At 39.0% G+C, this 21,027-nt stretch overlaps 1 long non-coding RNA gene across 6 annotated transcripts in view; it reads right to left on the bottom strand.

Moving 5' to 3' along the window:
* The window catches only part of LOC101942084 (uncharacterized), a 65,379-nt gene that overhangs the window by 25,958 nt on the left and 18,394 nt on the right, over positions 1-21,027 (bottom strand). For 5 of the 6 annotated variants that reach the window (XR_010602236.1, XR_002888715.2, XR_010602238.1 and 2 more), the window contains 2 exons: positions 9,527-9,620; positions 5,771-5,909 (listed from right to left, as the gene is read on the bottom strand). This is a non-coding gene — a long non-coding RNA (uncharacterized LOC101942084). Of the gene's footprint in view, positions 1-5,770; positions 5,910-9,526; positions 9,621-10,582; positions 10,777-21,027 lie in introns of those variants that run through there. The other variant, XR_508677.4, reaches the window with a different exon arrangement.

Here is a 21,027-nt window from a genome sequence, read left to right on the forward strand (position 1 = left end):
ACAGACTAACACGGCTGCTACTCAAGTTACCGAGAATTCACTATTTACACTAGTTTAAATCTAGTGTAAATGGTGAATTCTCGGTAACTTGAAGTCTTTAAACCATGATTTGAGGACTTCAGTAACTCAGCCAGAGGATAGGGGTCTATTTCAGGAATGGGTGGGTGAGATTCTGTAGCCTGCAATGTGCAGGAGGTCAGACTAGATGATCATGATGCTCCCTTCTGACCTTAAAGTCTGAGTCAATTCTGGTTGAATGAAACAAGATAGAATTTCAAATTTAGCTCCTTCATTCATTCAATTCTATGGACCAAATTCATCTACAGTATAGCTCTATTGACTTTAAAGGAACTACACCATGGATGAATCTGGTCCCTAACTACACACAGTGCTGTCAAAATACAGAAATAGCTGGACTTGCACCTGCTTGCCTGATTAGGCTATAGAAAGAAGACTGGCACTGGCTCAGTATGCAAAAACAGTATATCTGTCATGATGAAGATCTAATCCGGAACATTCTACACAGCTTTATTCACAATGTGTGTAGGTAGTGGAGAGGTGGGATTTATCTCGTTCTTCTCACCTATGGATATTATCTTTCTAATTAAATGTAGATACATTTCACTTTTTATTCTTCATGTGTATACGTTTTCAAACTGTTTATTTGCTGTCTGACTTTTTTTTCCTACCCATTCCCCAAACTTCAAACCTACTAAGTAAAAATCATGGACAAGGATCTAAAATGGAATAAGTAATTTTTTGATAGCTTCTTGCTAACTCTTTAAAGCTCTGTGCAGCTGCTGGTGTATGTTTGTGCTGGCATTGCAGAGTGGAGCCCTGGGAATAAGGAATCTGATTTCAGAGAAACAAGAGCTAGCTTCAAAGAGGAGAGCAACTCTCCCCAGCTGATAGAACTTTTACTAAAAGAAAACAACAATGAAGTAAGAAACACACTAGTAATATCTCCTGTTACTCCTCTGCAATCCTTTTCAAAACTTTCTTCTCCTTTATCTGATTATATACTTCCATCTCCAAATTCTCTTTTGTGATGGTTTTACCTTTTCTGTTAGTTTAGGTGTCTGATTGTAGATTTCAGTGTGAGACCACATTACTTCAAAGCACATTATATTAGTTATTAAAGGGCAAAAAATAACTCATGTAATTGCGATATATATCCTTGGAGATCTCTACAGAGTGGGGAAACCAATCTGAGGCCTACTGGATGTATGTTTTTTTAATATAGATTAAGAAGGCATTATACACTAATAATGAGCTACACTGCACTTTTCATTCACCGATGCTCTGGTATTTAAGCATCACAGCTAATGTAGTTTAGATCATATTTTTCCTGGAGTGACATGGTTGAAATAAACAAGTTGGCCTCCAAGACATGTATTCTATATTTTAAGAAAGACCTGGTAAATACAGAGTATGAGAAGCTGTGTTGATAATCTATTTATCTCTCTCATGGTTTAAAAATGGAATTTGTTTAAACAAAAGACAAAAAGTAGTCATTTGGGGTCCTATCCTGCCCCTATTTAATTCAATGGGAATTTTGCCATTGACTTCAGTGACAGTGGGTCCAAATCCTAGGTTCCATTTACCTAATCTTAGCTGGTGTAAACTGGCTTTAGCTGGTGTAAACTGGCATATCTCCATTGCCAGTTTTTGCCAGCTAAAGATCTGGCCTGATATATTTATTTAAATGATTCCCAAGATACATTATTGGTGAACAATAGCTCTTTTGCCTTTACTTATGTAGAATTTTTTTCCTTTCTGCTTCTGCAAGCATAATTTGATAGCAATAATCATTATATTTTTTCCGTGGGAAGGCTCTCAAAAAGTTGCTCTTTGAGTAGAGGAGAACAGCACTAGTTTGTTTAGTTATTCTGACTGGATGACGGATGAAATGTCAGAAATAATTTCACAAAACGATGATGTGTAATCCCACAGGACGAATGCCTGCATTAGAAATCCCACTGCAGGTTTAATTTGCCAAAACGAAGCCTTCTTGCAACACTGCTTATTACTTTTGTAAAACAGTAATAAAGTAACATTTACAAATTATAAACCAAGAGCAATGAAAATGGTTCTGGAATTATTAGTCATCACTGACGACTAAATCCAGTTGATGTATTTGTACTAGTAAAATCAGGATTTAACTGAGAGCCTTACTACAGTCTTGATCACACAAAGTGCTGAGCATCCTCAGCTCCCATTTGCTTCAGTGAGAGTTGAGGGCACTCGGAACCTCAAAGGATCATGCAGTCCTCATGTAAAGATCATGTGGTAGTTACCCTGCACATGGGGACACGGTTTAGTGGTTTTCTGACTGGAAATTTTTTTGACAGACATAGCAAGACTGTAATTAAAAATCTGTTTAAGTTCTTAAACCAGTAATAGAATAGATATAGTGCAGGCCTATTATTGTGTCTGGTCTCCTCGCACTAACTCAGCATCATCCCTTCTTGGTAACAGCAGAGACTGGAGAAGCAGTTGGGTTAGGTAGCATGGAATACAGGGTCTTGTATTCCAAGTAAGAGCTGGAGGCAACTTCCCATCACCCAGCAAGGTTCAGATGAGTCCTCAGTCTACAGGGGTACATGGAGCAGCACAGTATGAATCCAGAGAGATCCAGAAGGAGCAAGGCAAAAATGGGAGGGGCAGAGAGGTATCTGGGGAAAGACTTCCCTGGGGAAGAAAGATTAAATTGGGGAATAGCTTTGGTTATATAAGTGAGAGGAATGGGGGGAAGTAACCCTATTATATCCCTAAGAAAAAGGTTTTCAACTAACACTCACACAGATGGAGTCCTAGGGACAGACATAGAAGAGACAGAAGGCTGGAGTTTGGGTGGGAGTCAGAGTGAACGTCCTCAGGGATAGAGGAGAGACAGGGTAAAATGGTTGAAGGATAAAATTGCAGTTAAAGGGGTTGTCGAGATTGGAGTCCCCTCTCCCAGGGGACAATAGGAGATGTTCAAACAACTTCCTCCTGAGTGGATGCACATGATGCCTCCATCCAATAGGACAAACAGGAGGAAACAGAAAGCTTTCACATCTCCTTCTTTTGCGCGGGGGGTGGGGGGGAGGAATGGTTGAAGATGCAGATAGAAAACTAGCACAAACTACAGAGGGCAGGTGGGTGAGAAGTGGTGTCATATTCAGGGGAGAGTCATATTTCTTGGGAGGTAGAATAGAGAGTTTGTGATTTTTATTTCACAGGGGTCAGGAAGAAGAGACCACAGGACAAGAGGCAATTTAAGTTTTAATCTAATCTCAGTCTTATGAATGATACATCACAGCCAGGGACTAACTCCTACATTTATATGATTTAACAGATCTATTCCATTTTTAACTTTTATGGTCCATGTAGACCAAAACCAACCCAAATAAAAACACAATAAAAAACAAAATATTTGAAACTCAGTCCCTCCTTATTTACCAGAGTTCAGGGTTCTCTATTTATCTTGCCATGCTTCAAGTTTTGGGCTGAAGTCATTAGCTCTTGCATTTTCTTACCCTCCCTGCTCTACTGATGGTCTTAGTTTTGCTCTCTGATTTGAGACATATAGAGAAAAAGTGTACTAACAAATCTTCAGACAAAGTAGTTACTCTGTTAAGTTAAACTAGTTGTCCAAAAAGCCTGAGGGAAAGGCATGCCTGTCTTTGCAGATCCCCAATGCAGGGGGTCGTTTCACCCTATTTGGGAGGGTTTTTTAGTTCTACACACTAGATATTCATACATTAGTGTCTAAAAGAAGTGGACCAGGAAACAAATTTTTCCTGAGTGTAACTTGCTCCATATCTTATTAGATATCTTGCATTATTAAGGCATCTTTTGTCCTAAAGAGTCCCAAATGTTTTCTAAACTGAAATGCATACCACACACATTTCTTCTTCGACTGTACAGGACCAGAATACAGTTGGTAAAGACTGTCCTTACCAGGCTTAATTTCCAGAAGTGCCCTCTAATTTTGTGGGCACAGTTTTGCCAGTAATTAATTTGGGGTCGAAATGGTAACAACTATTACACAGCTACCTACCTGGCTTGCTCACACAGGGAGGTTGGTAGATCTCTACTTGCTACCATCCACCTCAAAATTAATTGTTGGTACAAAACTAGGTCCATAGAAATAGAGGCTACTTCTAAAAATGTAGATTAGTTTGGAGAGTCTCTCTCCAGATGCAAACATATTTCAGGGAGTAGGCCAATTACTAACTGATGTATATTATACCTTATCTAAAGGGCTCCCAAACAGTGGTCTGAGGACCTTAGAGCGTGGGCTGGTCACATGGTGCTGCTCCTCCTCGCTTACAGCCACTCAATTTAATTAAATTAAAATACTGTATATACCTTTGTACATTTATACAATTTTTAAATTGCTTGCATGATAGTGGTAATACAAAAGTATAATACTACATTTTAGCTATCTTTTTAGCTTGCCACAGGAATGATAGGTACACATCACATATTGGGGGAGGAGATGCTTCGTGTGATCTCAAATAGGAGGTATGCTGGTCCATGACACTCTTCATTAAAATGTCATCTCTTCTATCAGAGTTTGAGAAGTCATGTCCTATCTAATGTAACTGTGGGTGGTTTTAATTTCCCATATAAATGTCTAATTTTTTTTTAATCCTACTAATCTCTTCGTCTCAGTTGTATCTCGTGGCAATGAGTTCAAGAGATTAATTGTGCTGTGAGTGTATATTTCCTGTTATCAGTTTTAAATTTGTTACTTTTCTGTTTCATTAAATGACATCTTAAGCGGGCAAATATGGGAGCCAGACTTGCCTTCTCAATACTATTCACTATCTTGTATACTTCTATCGTTTCCCCTTTGGCTGATCGCCTCTCTAAACTGAGCAGTCCCAATCTTCTCTGTCTCTCCTCATATAGAAGTCTCTGTACCTCTAATCATTTTTGTAAGCCATAGCCACACTGAGAGGCAAAAGAGAAAACAATGCATGCTGGTAGGCTGTAGGAGTTCACAGTGCTGCAACCTCTGCTGCACCTTTAACAGGGTGCAATGTACATCACACACACACACACACTCTCCCAGCTCTGCTGTGCTGGGCAGTGAACATTCCCTAAGGTTTGTGAAGCACTCCCAGGCAACAGTGGTAGGGGGCCATATAAACACATATCCCAAAAATTTTTGCATTCTCCTAGGATTTTAGCATCACTGCTGGTGCTATAGTCCTTTGATCTTCTGTTCTCCTTAAAAAATAATAGGAACTTAGAATTTTCCATACCAAATCAATACATTGGTCCATCAAGTATGCTAAAACAGCTTCAGCAGTGGCTAACACCCAATGCTTCAGAAGATAGTGATTACCAGAGCCATCCCTTGGGCATGGCAAATTGGGGCGACCGCTCTGGGCCCCGCGCTTTGGGGTGGGGGGCGGCATGTGGCTGCCGATGCAATTGGCCAGCACCAGGTGCAGTCAGTCCCGGAAGTGATGGATTCATCACTTCCTCACCGGGCCCTGCACCGCCCTAGGGATGACCTTGGTTTACCATTCCCATGATGCACCTAATGAGTGGCACAGCTCTATATATGGTATATACATCATCTATTTAGACTGATCTAATCTTGCAGTATCCTAATTTCTGCTTCAGGATTTGTTTTAGTTTTTTAAATAAGATTGGTATTTTTCCTGTCCTAATTGGAAAGATTAAGAATAAAGCAAGGGTAACAGCAGCTAAGAAATACAGTTTGTCATTATCTTGGAGATATGCTGTCATGCAAAAGGTGTATGTTTACCTGTGTGCCTATTGAGATGAGAAACTGCAGGGCGTGGGGGAGAGAGGAGGCTACAGATTGCTTCCCTTTATCCTCTCTAATGACGGTTGTTCTTGAGTTCCATGGAGTAGTCAGTGAACTGGATGGTCTCTGCACAGCTCTGTTTAAAAATCAAAATAAAATCCATTGTTCCATAAGGAAAATATATTTATTGGCTTAATATTAATGTTTTACATATCTGAACCAAGGCTGCCCATCCCTTTTTCTGTGATTTTTATTTTTCCCCCCATGGTGAAACTGAGTTCCTTTGATAGAAATAACTTGAATGGAAAAGATGGGTGGTAGGGGAAAAAATACATTCTTTGCACTTGTAATAACATGTAGCACTTTAATCTTCAAAGCATCTTACGAATATTAAATCACTTCACTCCTCAGAGGGAGGGAAGGAAATATTATTAAATTCTGTGTCTTAGTAAAATGGGCGTAAGCCCCTATCTACATAAGATTAAGCATGTTCCAAAGCAAGGTTAGATGCATTGTGTTTAAATGCATACAGCAGCTGGCATCCTAGCTACACCAAGGCTCTCAAAATTGCTAATACTGGTGTTAACAATGGAGGGAAATTCTTAGGAAATTTGCCCTAGTGGAGATGGAGCCATGAGGACTTGCCAAGGCTTCAGAGTCTGTGTTCGAGCCAGGAATGGATCTTGGGAGCACCTGAATCCCAATTTTCTGCTCAGTCTACAATTCTTCCGTGCTAGATATGTAGAAAACATCACTGCATAACTTCAATTTAATAAGCTCTACCCCTTTCTAATGGCGCTGTGCCTACGAATTAGAGCATTACTACTAGGAGTGTTACTTACAGGGTGTACAAGCACATATCTTTATTTTTCCCATAATTAACCACAATCTCAACTATCCTGGAGACTTCAATCTACTAGAGTACTTCCTAATGGAGCACATGTGTCACTGATGCAAATTATTCCACAGCAGCAGAGAGGTATGTATTTGTGAAGACCTTGATTGCAACCCTGACATAATGTAAAGATCCAGCAAAGCAAATAAGGGTATGTTCAGAGGGCTCTAACCTGCTAAGGCCCCTTTCTGCTGCTTTGGCATCACAAAAGTCTACACAGGGATAAAAGACCTGCAGCTGGCCCAGATCAGCTGACTCCTGCTTACAAGGCTTGAGCTGCAGGGCTAAAAATCGCTGTGTAGACATTTGGACTCAGGTTGGAGCCCGAGCTCTGGGATCTTTCACCTTTGCAGGATTGAGGCCATATACCTCCCTGAAACAGCCCAATCAGTAGGGGAATCACTGAGTTATATTAAAGATGGTGTAGCTCCCAGTCTTTCCAGTGAAGGGGATTGGGAGGTATGCTGGAGGTGTGGCTGGAATGCTCCATCAATCCCTGCCTAGTACAACAGACCCTTGAGGGTGTTACTCCTGGCATGAATTAAAGCAGCCCTGAGGGATCACAGGAGAACAATGGTAACATTCACCTTTATACCTCCCACACTCACCTCAGTGGGCCTGGGCCAGGCCCAGAGATCAGGGTCAATGAATTTGTTGATGTACTTCTAAGCCAAAAAACAACTCTAAAAGGACATATCAACTTTTGCTACACAAAGCCCTTCCTGCACTTCAATACACACCAGGTCTTACCACCCAGTACAAGAATGACAGTAGGTGGGTCCATTATTTACAATATCTTATGTTGCCTCTGGTGGTTTAGGTGGAACAGAGATATATAACCTCCTAAAATATCTGCAGTAGCCCCAAGATAACAGCCAGTCTTTTTTTCAATCCTTTCAATTATTTGAATATCCCAATTCTTTTTCTGGAAAGCAGTTTGCCACTATAATTTGCAATTATTTCTTTGCACAATAAATTCATAGTTTTTGAGCCTCTGTCTCTAAAAAACAAATCACCCTGAATATGTTGTCTGTGGGAAATGAATGTGTGTGTTTCATCGAGATATATATATTTTTTTAAATAATTGGGGAGGTGAGGGAAGTGAGAGTGTCCTTAATAAGAGAGCAAAAGAATCAAGACAATTTTTGTAGTAAAATCCTGACTAAGCCATGCTCTCTCTGTAACAAATCCCCTGGCAAGAAGCCTGTCAGTGGACTGTTTCCAAGATCTCAGTCTGAACAGCAGCCAGTCCTCTACAGAAGAACAGGCCCAAGATGTCTTATCACCTTTCACCTCTGACTCCTCACCCTGCTGCCTCATGCTTTGTGAACTTGAAATCTTGTGAGAGAATACTTAGTCATCCTGTTTACAAACAACCTATTTATTTCTCCAGATCAGCTTGGAAGGACATATCCAGGTCACCTGATCTTGTGTTGTCACAGAAACCATGAGCTTCTGACTCTTCCTGTAGTTAAGCCAAAAAGCAGCAACATCTGACTGGTTGGAACTGGTGCTGGATTGCTAAACTGTCATTCTTCACTGAATTCACTTTGGGCTGTAAACCCTGCCTAAGTTTTAACATGCAAGGTCTTACTGGAAGCCATCATTGTTCAGAGATCTTCATTCATTTGCTTTGCATGAAGAAAAGATGAATGTGGATTTTTGTTTACCTCAGCTTCACAAGCTGAATTCCGCAGCTCTGCTCTCCTTAATTCTTACTAAAGTTTAAAATTGTGCCAGCCGCTTCATGCAAATTCTTTCCCTTATTAGTCCAAGCTGACATTTTTGTCTTTGTTATAATTTTCATTTGAACTAACCATTTACTTGTTGGGTTGCTCATTTGAGTCCTGAGGCTTTGTTGAGACACTAGCCAGGAGCCAATTGCTTGATGTTTCGTTGTTTGTTTGAAAAAAGTAATATAATAATAATTAGAAACAATGAGTCAGTGCTGATGCTCTTCTGGTTCACAATGGACTCTTGAATCCTTTCTTTCATGTTAACAGTAAACAACACTGTCTTGTATTTGCCTATTCTACTGAGTTACATCCAGTAGTGCATTACATGCCATTTCATTGACTTCAGTGGGGTTGAATGGAGTAAAAATGAGGGAAGAACTTTAACTCTACAATATTTATAGCTCCATAATCATTTAAAGATGGTTCTTTAAAATCCTTCCTGCTTCTGATCTAGTGACATAACTTAGGAAATGTTTACATTTAGGTTTGTATGCAGTGTTATAGCTGTGTCGGTCCCAGAATATTACAGAGACAAGGTGGGTGAGATAATATCTTTTATTGGACCAACTTCTGTTGGTGAGAGAGACAAGCTTTCATGATACATTGTGTAGCTCAAAAGCTTGTCTCTCTGACCAGCAGAAGTTGGTCCAATAAAAGATATTACCTCACCCATCTTGTCTCACATTTAGGTTTGTAATCTGACTTGCTAAAATTATTCCTTTTGTATCTTTCCTCCACACCAGAACTTTGGCATGGCAGAGGGTAGATCACTGAACAGTAGTCAAAATCATAGGTTGCACATAATGTTCAGCTGATTCTGTGCAGAGCTGAACGTGATATGTGAATACAATGTCAAATGCATGAGAAACTCTTTTATTATTCCTGTAGGGACTATAGTGTGTACACCTTGCTAGAGCAGCTTCTTTGTGTTAGAACATTGTGTGCCTGCCATGTATGATAGCCAAAAAACTGCTGCCTCTGCATCTTCTGCTGATATTGTCAATTCATACCCTGAGATCAAGCCCAGGGCACAGTGTGGCTCTTTGCATGTCAAGATGAAAATAATCAATTCTGATCCCTTTTTAACAAATGTGTTAATAGTAGAAGATTAATAAACATTACCCTTCCCTCTGTGGCACTGAAGTCTTGAAGGGAGAATCCTCCAAAGAAGAAAGGAGTGTGGTAATGTCCTGTACTGCATTACATCCCTGAAATGCTAGGAAAAGGACAGTGGAATTCAAACATAGCAGAAGTTATCCCTCCAGAGACTACATGTCTTGAAGAAACAGTAATTGCTGAAATAAGGCTTATAGAACCAATGTCTGAGAGGCCAACTTACACATTGAATGTAAGTGTGCAATTGGGCATGCATTTTTGCATTTGGCCTTTGGGCCTCCTCTTTTAACAATGGGTATTGCAGTTCAGAGCTGCTGCTGGCGGCAGTGGGCCAGGTTGAGAGGGGAGTCAATTCCTTGTGACTTGCACTTTCCTCCAGCCCCGTCAACATTTATACTACTTCAACTTACTTCAACTTACTTCCTTAGAACTGCAGGCCCATCCCTGAGCCACCCCAACAGGAGCTGCAGGAAGGAGAGATGCATTCCTCCCCTTGCTCTGGCAGGGAGTAAACTACCTCACCCCTTTTCCGGATGCACCTAAGTGCCCTGTTTGCCCCGCAACTATTCTGGTTGGCAAGTAGGGGGGAAACAGAGTCCAGGCTTCTCCCACACCTCATTCGTGCACCACCGCCCTTGCTCAGGGGTTAGCAGCCCTGCTCTCATTCTGCAGCTGGAGTTGTAGTCTGAGCAGCCTTTATTTGACTAAATATGGGACAGGGTTAATCTATTCTGTGGCTGAGTAAGAGCTAGGCACACATGGTCCTTTAAGGCTTGATTCTGCAACCTTATTCTTAACCCTTATTATCAATGGGGCTGTTTGTTAGAGTATCAAGTGCAAAATCGGGCCCTCAGACTCACACCCGTTTACCAACATGTAACTTACACCACCACATCGCCTATGAATTTGGCCCACAGCATCTGAGTGTAGGAGAGTCTCGGGCCTCTGGTTAAACTCACATTCCAGGGAGACAAGTAGAAAGGAGTCTAGCAACAAGAGCAACTAACAGAAAGGTGTGAGAATGTAAAGATAAAAGCAGAACAGTCCCCAGCTTTACACTACCTTGTGGCTCCTTAAAGAGTCAGTGACTGCAGCTTAAGTTCCTTTATACATCTGCAAGTAAGTGTAAAGGGATCTGACTTTGAATTTGGTCCTTTTTTGTGTGCATAAAATATTGGAAGAAATGCCCTAACATAGTTCACTCCTTTGTAAACAGTATCATTTCCAATATGGTGTATCCTTCCTCTTGTTCAGGGCTGGAGAGGGAAAAAATAGTTGTTGAATCAAAAAAGGTCTGGGATCAGAACTAGAATTGTAATACAAACAAGAAAATTGGAGCAGAACTTGCAGTAAATCTACAGGCTTAGTAGAAAATCTACATGAGACTAACTTAAATATAGGAATATTTGTTAATGTTAATGAGATAATTATTCCAACAGAAAGGGACACATGCAGATGTGGGGGGTTTATACCGGGGCTACACTTTCCAGTGTGCCACCAACCCTCACAAATTAAAATGTGTCCTTTCATTTGTTGTTAGAAACTTCTGTACAAGTATACTACGTCTTTAGAATCCAAACAGAGGCAGGAGGGAAAAAAAGTCTCTCATCCTTCTCCACTGCCTATCCCCATTAGAAATCCTCTCCATTCCTGGTCCTTTCTTTTCTCAAACAAGATCCCTCCCATATCCCTACCCATCCTCTGACTCCCAAAACCACTTGAGGATTATCCAGTACCCTGACTGTTGAGACTGAGATTTATTTTGAAGAAAATCCCATTTTAAATCTGCTAAATGCTTGGTAGGATGCACAGGTTCAAAATCTTCAAAAATAATGTGCTAAAATTTTGCAGAAGGAATCCAGTTAATGGATATGCCATGGTACTACCCTGTACTTCTTCCCATGTGGGACAAAATAAATCAGCATCTCATCTTAATCATATGCAGGGTTTTCCCATTAGATCCCAGAATCTCCTACTGTAGATATACAAAATGTTCTGGATATCAACAAAGAGCTTGAAGTAATATTTATACTCAAGGCTAGAATGATTGCCAGGAAAATAATTGTTTAAGAACTGGAAATCAGAAAACAAAATTAACATTATTGAATGGTATTCAGGCCTCAGTGATTTGGCACACTCAGCAAAGATCACATGTCAGTTAAATGACAAATATGAAAGTTCCAAAAATATATGGTGGTGTTTCTGGAAAATCTCTGACTAAGCTTAATGTAGTTAACTTTCTGCTTTGTATACACTTTGTGGGAATTCCAAGTTATGACACTTGGATTTCTATTGATACTGTATAAGAATTTCTTGGGTTGGGAGGGGTTGTTTTCTTCATTAAAAATAATTAAAATTATTAAATTTGGAGGAAAGAGAGCTAAACAAATTAAGCTCTCACTTACTAAATAACAGACATAAAATTCATGTTTTTATGAACCATTAGCCTCTTTGATCAAAGTAAAATGCATTTTTATGTTCTTCTGTTCGGACCCCAAGAGTTGCTGTGTCCCATGTCATCTGTTGTTCTCTCCGTCTCCCTTTGAAGTCTATGGTGTTTCAGACCCTTGGAATCATTATGTAGTGCAACCTGGAAAATTCTCAGAGCCAAGACAAAATATTCTTATATCCAAAAAAGTGCTATAAAGAAAGCATATGTCTAAGGCATACCAATGTCAGTGGGTCCTAGGGTGATCTAGACTAGTCTGTGTAGTGCCTTGATGTAGGTTGCTCTAACTTGCAAGCCAAAGTTGTAACATTTTAAGAAACAAAAGTGGCAAGGATAATACATGTAACTTGCTTTCTTGGGACTGTCTTGTACTTTATTCTCTGTCCTGGGCTACATTTGTCTATCCTCTAGTTGTAGGTACCTTGCACTCCTTTTCCCCTTCCCATGGCTTGACCATTGGGTTTGGCTGAGCTATGCTTAGCACAGGGCCTAAACTTTACACCACATTCGTGTCTTCCCCCTCTGCAATCTCAATCTTCCAGATGCCAGTTCGTCCTGGCCCAAATTAGAGTAGCCTAAAGGCTGATCTAACTAGCATGACTAATAACATCTCTGGGGATTTCCATGGCTTAGGACACCTCTCAGCTACTAGTGAAGAGAATCAGCACAAATGATCTGGCACCACATATCTGGAATGTTACCCACCGCTACATGTACAGCACGTTTTAAAACACAGCTATTACTAAATCTGCATTGAGATGGCCTAGTTCCATCACTTTTTCATATCAATTATATAAACTTGACTATGAATATATTGTAAGAGAGATTAAAAATTTAAGGCAAAATTCTCTTGTATCTGCAGTGTAAATCTCTATTTCATATTCTGCATTCATTCCCTATGCAGAATTCTCCAGTGATGTTACTGGTAGCGCTTTGTGTGAAATGAAGACTGGAAAAAAAAGATTTTTGCTCTTAGATGCATCTTCTGCACCAGGTACATGATATCAGTTCTATTCTTTTACACCAGTGCAAATCCAAAATAACTCAGCAGAAGCCATGGAGTTGCTCCAGATTTACACAGATGCAAATGGGAGCAGAATTTGGTGTGTTTTCAGATATTTAAGTGAGCAAGTGTTTGACCTGAGTCATTTTGTTTAAAATTGAATTTTGCTGCACAATAGGAAAAGAGGGTGAGAAGAATGGGAAATTGTGGAGATACGTGTCCAAGGAGTAAATTCCTTGTATATGCCTTCAGAGTACACAAATTAAGTGGTCAAAAGTGGCCAGTATAAATAAGCCAGCCAAAAGACGTTATGCTCTTATTGGCTGCATGCCACAAAGCAAAGAAGTTTGCAATAAGCTAATAGGAAAAGAAATAGTAAACCACTCACACAAGTTACAAATACCGAAGTGTTAAGTTCCTGTTTTCAGAACCAATACGCTAAGGAACAGCACAGCACAACCTAGAGAGACAACACACACAAGTTGCCAGAAGGGGAATGGCCAGGAGCAAAGAATCTTTCAGCAAAAGAATTGCACTGAATGAATCACCAATGAAAACCATAGAAACAGTAAGAGGAACAGCCTAGCAAAGTTCGTGCCATGCTAAAGAGCACTAACCTCTAATGTATGTGCAGGGAACACAGTGGAAGATAGAAAGGCATACACACAGTGTTGGATACCCAGCACATCACAAACATCATTGAAAATCACTAAGCAGGTGGCTCATTATGGGGTTCAACAGAGTAGTGATGAAATAAATCTCATTGAATCTTATAGAACCATTCTGCTGTACACAAGATGCAATGATGTTGAGCATAGTTGCACTACATTTTGGTAGATTTCTTCCTTATTCCTTCATGTACCACACCTTTTCCTACTTATGAGCACTGAAATGTTAACTTCAATTTTTCCTTTTCTTGTTTAACCAATGTATTTGCTACATCTCACCATACTCCACATTGATTTCCATGGGAGACAAGCTGATGGACCAAATGAAAGTGAATTTTATACTTGAAACCATTATCTTGACTTTTGATCTGTCCCCCTTCGATTCTGGACAGTCACTTAATCCACTTAATGTTAAAACTCGGAGAGCTTTGATTTTTACCCCCAGCTCACTCCTTAAATCTTATTTCTAAGCCCATTACTCCCTTAATTAAAGCAGAGTAGTTAAAATTGTTATAAATATCTTCTTTAGGATTGTGCTCTAAATCACAATTTTAAAATGAATAGAATGGTTGATAATCTATACTCATGATGTCAAGAATAAAAAATAATCCCATAAAGGCTGTTTAATAAATTTGAAGTATTGTAATCATCATTTTTTAAAACAAGATTCCACAGTTGGATTTTCTGTTAAGTAAATTGACAAAAAACATTTCCTCAAAAAATTCTATTGTGTATGAGAGAGAAAGAGAGGGGGGGTTATTCCTTTCAAATTCTTTGGGCCGACTGAGTCCCAATCTGTACCTTACATGGAGCCAAAATAAGCAAAATGTGGCCCAGTGATTAGATGTTTTAGACTTGCTTGTTACAAGTAAAAGGGCGACTGCAGTCCAAGTGCAGAATGTCCATTGAGGTCAGTGTACATGGTCTGAAAGTATATAACTCTTAAAATAATTTTAGCAGTCAACTACTTAAAAGCTATGTCATCGTAGCAGATTCTGTTCAGAAAATAGCAGGAAGGAATTACATTGCACACTGTTAAAACGTTAGCAACCACATTTCATTTTTGAAAAGGCAATTTATTTGTCCTGAAATAAAGAGTTGATTATATCTCTTATTACTGTTACAAGAACTTGATATATCACAAAGTGGAAGAGTTACAACATGTACCAACTATCAACCAGGAAAAATGAACCTGATTCATAATTCACTTTGTGAATGTCTAGTTAGTCAATCAAGTGATTTGTAATCATAAAGGCTGCCAGGAATTGAATGAATAATGGACCATACTAAAATCCTTGGATTTTCTAGTATTCTTATTTCATTATGTGACTTTTATTGCCATTTCTGATAGTTGTCTCTCTTTCAGCAGAACAAATTAAGATACGCATATTTACTTGAAGGAATATGTTTGACTGTTTAATGTGCATAATGAATATACAAATGGAGTGACCATTGTATGTAACAACCAAACGCTAGATTTTTCTCCACGGAAGCCAAACCTTTTATGATGTAAAGCTTGGGTAGAAACAATCTTTCTCTCTTTTCCTCTGTTTTTCCTCCTGAAAGCATTTTTGAGGTAATCAATCTTAGCATAGATCATATTGTTACAGTACATTTTCTCGAGTTGTTTTATAACTATAGAAATGACATAATTCACATAGCATAGTATCTGTTTAACAGCAACATCTTCACCCTCTTTCCCTAGCTAAAAATCATATTACACTATAATCTGATAGACAAATAACATGTGACCTCTACATGCAGATTTTTAATAGTAATCAGATAAAAATATAAACAAGGAAACATAAAACCACTCTGAATCTATTTGTTGAGAAGTTATAGTTTGATACATTTGTGTTGTTTTAATGTAAAAATATAGAATTTAAGTTCACTGGGTTTTTCTTCATGGACTTTTCCTATAAGAACAAGATGTTTAAACCAGACGGCTGACATTATGCAGGAAGACCCGGTCTGTGCACTGTTTATTATATATTACTTTGGAAAACAGAAATTTTACCCTGTAGTTTGGTGCCCTGACTCATTTTCATTAGCATTTATTCTTTGATATTCTTATTATAATTTTTTAAGATATCCTGATGTTTGAACTGAACAAAATTGTGATCTCAGAATGATCAGAATACACCCATAGTAAAATATTTTATTATTGGCATCCTTCGAGCATATGGAGTGTATCTGTTCTAGGCTCCTGCTACTTGTTCTTTTGTGAGTGTGTGTATATGCATTGTATTGCTTAAAATAAACAGAGATTACTTTTAAATAATGATCTTCAACATATCTTTTTACAATTGCACTGGTGATGTTTTAGACAGAGGGATTCTGAGGACTTTACAAGCTCTCTGTCTACAATCCATATGTGGGATTCCAACTCCCCTTTAAAACCAAAGGTTAGTTCTTTATAAAATTTATGCAAGACATGGCAATAACTTCCCCCACCAATGAAATTCAACCAGTCCCATGACTGAAATGTGCACCTGTCAAACACTCACTGACACTACTAACACCAATTGCAGAGTGAAGAATATCTTCAAAAAGTCTGATTCAAAGCACATTGAAGAATGGAAAGCCTCCTATTGATTTCAATGGGCTTTGGCTCAGATTTAGGAAGGCAGGATATAATTACCTACACTAGAACATAGCCAAGAGACTAGTGTTAGCCCTCCCTACTACTACAAAAATTTCTCTGGTACCTTTTTAATAATCACAAGTGAACAGAGCTGAGGTTTTACATCTCATCTGAAAGTTGTAGGTTTTTTAAGGGACACTGACAGATCACTGTGTTATTTTAAGTTTTGTAAAAGTAACTTTTACTAAACCCATATCCAAAAGAAATTGTTTGAAAACTATCAATGAAAACAGCATTTCTAAACATACATACATCCCACAGCAATGTTTGTAGCCCCAATATGGAAGCAGTATGCTAGTGCATGAGAACCAGACAGTGAAATTTGATTAAAACCTGACAAAGTAAAATTGACTGGTCTGTTGTATATTCATTATCCAAACTGAGAAAAAAGTAGCAGAAACACTGAAAAATTAATTTGATTATTTTAAAAATGTTTATGGTTTAATACTCTAAAGCGTCAAGTATCAGAGGAGTAACTGTGTTAGTCTGGATCTGTAAAAAGCAACAGAGAGTCCTGTGGCACCTTTAAGACTAACAGATGTATTGGAACATAAGCTTTCGTGGGTGAATGCCCACTACGTCGCATGCATCCGACGAAGTGGGCATTCACCCACAAAAGCTTATGCTCCAATACATCTGTTAGTCTTAAAGATGCCACAGGACTCTGTGTTACTCTAAAGCACTAAGCCAAATACTGCAGTCTTTACTCATCAGGCAAAACTCCAGTTGACTTCAAAGGAAAGTAACATAGTTAAGGAGATTTGTGTTTTGGTTTTTTTAATATTATTTTTAACTTGACAGTGTCACTAAAAAATGGTAATGAATGTAATGGAAAAAGCATCTAGAACTACTTCACAATTTTATGTCAGCAGCAGCAACTCTGAAATATCATGGTCAGTTGGTTTGTTTTTCAAGTCTTTTTAGTAAGTTAAGCCCCAATTCAGCAAATCACTTAAGCATGTGCTTAAGTCCCAGTGCCATCAATGTGCTTAAGTGCTTTGTTGAATTAGGACCTTTAATGCCTGTGAATAGTTCTATACTGGCAGCCCTAGGGTTTGATTACATGGGACACTCAGAAAAGTTAAGGCAAATCATCTATAGGTGTGAAGACATAAAACAAAGCACATTAATCTCCATATGGATGCTTTCATTCAGACGTAAAGTGGCCTGGAGGATTAAGTTACAGAGAACTGAGACCATTTTACTCCTGAGGTAAGAGCATCCATGCAGTTTAACAAGCTCTAAATATAAGCACATTGATTTAAGGTAAATCAACTAAAGATATTAACTTTCCAGTGTGTCACCATGTAGACATGCCCTTGGAGACAGAGGTCTATTTAACCACAGAGGGTCAAAACCTGATCACTTTGCTCATGCAAATAGTCCCATTGAAGTCCAGCTAAGAACTAAACTGATCCCATGAGCTGATTACACCAAGGCCACCAAATTGCCATCAGTTGGTTTCATTCTCTACAATCTGAGCCAGGTCTGAAGTAGTGTTTAAAGGCATTATACCCCATTACCAATCCCCTGAGTCCTGCAGGGCCTTCAGAACATGTTCCATTAATGTTAGCAATTTTCTCAATACCCTGAAATGTAGTAAAACTAAGATGCTGCTTGGAGCCAAACCTATATTCCTTTAACTCTGTTTAACATAGCGTAAAGTTAGAGAAATGATTGGTATAACTAATTTTGATAGCTACATAAGGCTTTAGAACTACACCTTTGTAGCATCCCTCTATTTTAATAGTGTCTGTGACTATACATAATGAAGCACAAGCATAGTAAGCCATGTACTTTTTAATGTTTTGCACTCAGACAAAATGCAGTAGTAACAAAGATGGCTGTTTTCATAAAAAAAAATAAACTAATAGGTTTCTGTTGATTCATCTTTGTCACGTATGTATGTGACCCTTGTAGATGAGTAGAAAATTGTCATGTATTCAACATATTTTTAACTAAATGTATAGATTTAATTATGCTATACTTTCAATGTTTTAGCAAACTAAAGCACATTGATATAATACCACATATAACAGGGAGGTGAATTTTACTACCAGTAGCAGAGGTCACTGGGTAGGCAAGAGACCAAACTTCCTTTCTAAATGCTGTTCAAAAGTGTTTGAGTGTTAACCACTTCAATGCCATTTCATGCATTAACTGTACTCAGTTAAACTTCTAGCTGAATAATAAAGTCCTGAACAAGTTTTGGGGGCATGGGGGCTTAGAGATTCACAACACACTAATCATTCTTTGTTTCAATTAAAAATGAAATTAGAGTGCTTAAATGGAAAAACTAATTTTCCATAGAACTAATGCTGTACACCACTCTCCCAGCAAGTCAAGCTGTGGGCTGGCCTTGGCCAGCCAGCTTCTCCTCACTATAGCCCTGGTAGTTTTGGCTCACTCCTTGGTGGTGGACTGGTAGCAGTGTGACTGGGGTACCAGGAAAGCCAGGCTTGTTTCCCCAAGTTCTTCAACTGCACCAAGCAGGATCTCCAACCCTCACTGCCTAGTGTCTGGCTATTCACATGGGAGTAGATGGACACACACACACACACACACACACACTGTCACTCTCCTGAGGAAAGAAGAGAAGAACTTCATACTGATGCTGGAGCTGCTGCAGATCCACATCAGATGTTCAGAATAATTACTTTAGCCCTTCACTCTGGTGGATGCTCATTAATACTAGATAATAACATAAGAACAGCCATACTGGGTCAGACCAAAGGTCCATCTAGCCCAGTATCCTGTCGTCCGACAGTGACCAATGCCAGGTGCCCAGGAGGGGATGAACAGAACAGGTAATCATCAAATGATCCATCCCCTGTCGCCCATTCCCAGCTTCTGGCAAACTAGGCTAGGGACACCATCCCTGCCATCCTGGCACCTATAGTCTACAAAGTGCTCAAGCCAGCTTTAGCAAGACTTTATTCTCTGCCATCCCTATCTGAAAAAAACTAACTTTGCTTCTCCCATCCCATATAATATTTTGCCCATACCTGTTGAATAGAGATGGCTTAAAAAATGGAACTTTCATCCCTGTGGAAATTGCGATATTTTGATATTTGATTTTATCCCAAATTGAGAAGAAAAGTTCATCTTGGATATTTTTGTGAAACAAAATATTATGAATTACTTTATTTGAATAAGGTCAAAATAATTTCATTTTTACTTTACTATTTTATTTAGTTTCAACTTTTATTGTAATCAGTAGTATAAATTAAATGTTTAGCCATAGAATCATAGAAACATAAGTTTAGAAGGGACCGCAAGGGTCATCTAGTCTAACCCCCTGCCAAGATGCAGAATTTGTTGGGTCTAAATGATACATGATTGAAACAAAATGTTTTGATGATTTCCCATCAAATTTTGAACCAAATGGATACATTCCTGTGAAACAATCCAATTTTGTTGAATCAGCATTTTCTGAAAGAAAATATGCTCGGCTCTCCTGTTGGCTCTTTGTGGTTTCCCAGTAGAGGCAGCTTTTTCATCTCATGGGAAGGTGCTCTGCCATGTCACATAACACCACTTACACTGCAGGTTCACCATAAAGCCCCTTGGCAAGAGATTCAAGTGTTACTGGAGTCCAGAAGGAATATCCTGCTAGGATTTTATCTCCTCATTTAACTTTACAGTGCATCTTTTGCCCTCAGTGAATATTTATCTTCCCTTAGAGACCCTTGCCTGACTGTTTGTGATGCCAGTTGTGCATTGTTTTGGAACTTACTTACTGATTTGTTCCTAAGAAGATAGCACTTGCTCTCAAAGCATGAGCTAAGAGAACAGTTGGATCAAGTAACCAGCTCCCTTAGAGCACTTCAAAAAGGCACAAGGTGAGGCTTCACCATTTACACTGGAAGGAGGTTGTGCCTGTGGACCTAGCACACCAGGCTGAGCCATTGCAGGGTCTAAACTTTCAAACTCTGGGTGAGTCTTGTGAGCTGTGCTGGCCATAGCAACGTTTCCTACAACTGTGCAGGTTTCAAGTGCATGCTGCTCACTAGTCTGTGTCTGTGCTGCCCAGGGTACAGTTGCTCAGTTTGGTTCAGCTGGTTATTATTCAGAGCTTTAGCCAGTTTGACTGCACACCACACATGTCTTTATTTGTGGCCTAGTACCCAGCAGTGCTTTAAGTTACTAATGTTCTTTCACAGGTAAACAACATTTTAATTCATTTATATAAATAAAAATAGTTATATCTTTAAAAAAATAGAAGCTTTCCATCCAGCACTGATTCTGCTCTTACATTGATATAAATCAGGAATGACTTCACTGATGAATTACAGTTGCATGAAACTGTTGAGAGACAGAATCAGACCCAATGTTTTTATCTTCTGCAATGAACCAAATAAGCAGTCTGTATTTTAATTACATACTTTTTCACTCCTTTAAAAGTAAAGATTTTAACAAACTAGCTTCAAAAAATGTAATTTTTACACCAGATTCTTCTAGGGAGGCTTATTCAGGTGACACATAAATCTTCCACAAATCATCTATATGGGAACAGATGTGTTAATAATGTAGAGCTACTGAAAAACCTAGGCGGATTCAAAACACCATGTGGGTAGAGTCAAAGCTTTTACTATGTGTAAATCCAGCATTGGCATAGGAAAACTCTCCGTTTTGCCCAAAGACAGACTGATCCCAAGCTCACAGCTGGAACTTGTGTGTGTGGTCTCACTCAGTAGACCATTAGAATACTGCGCTAAGGTTTAATCGAATCTGTACTTTAAA

This window comes from Chrysemys picta, chromosome 6 (genome assembly GCF_011386835.1).
Source record: "Chrysemys picta bellii isolate R12L10 chromosome 6, ASM1138683v2, whole genome shotgun sequence".
Classification (NCBI taxonomy): domain Eukaryota; kingdom Metazoa; phylum Chordata; order Testudines; family Emydidae; genus Chrysemys; species Chrysemys picta.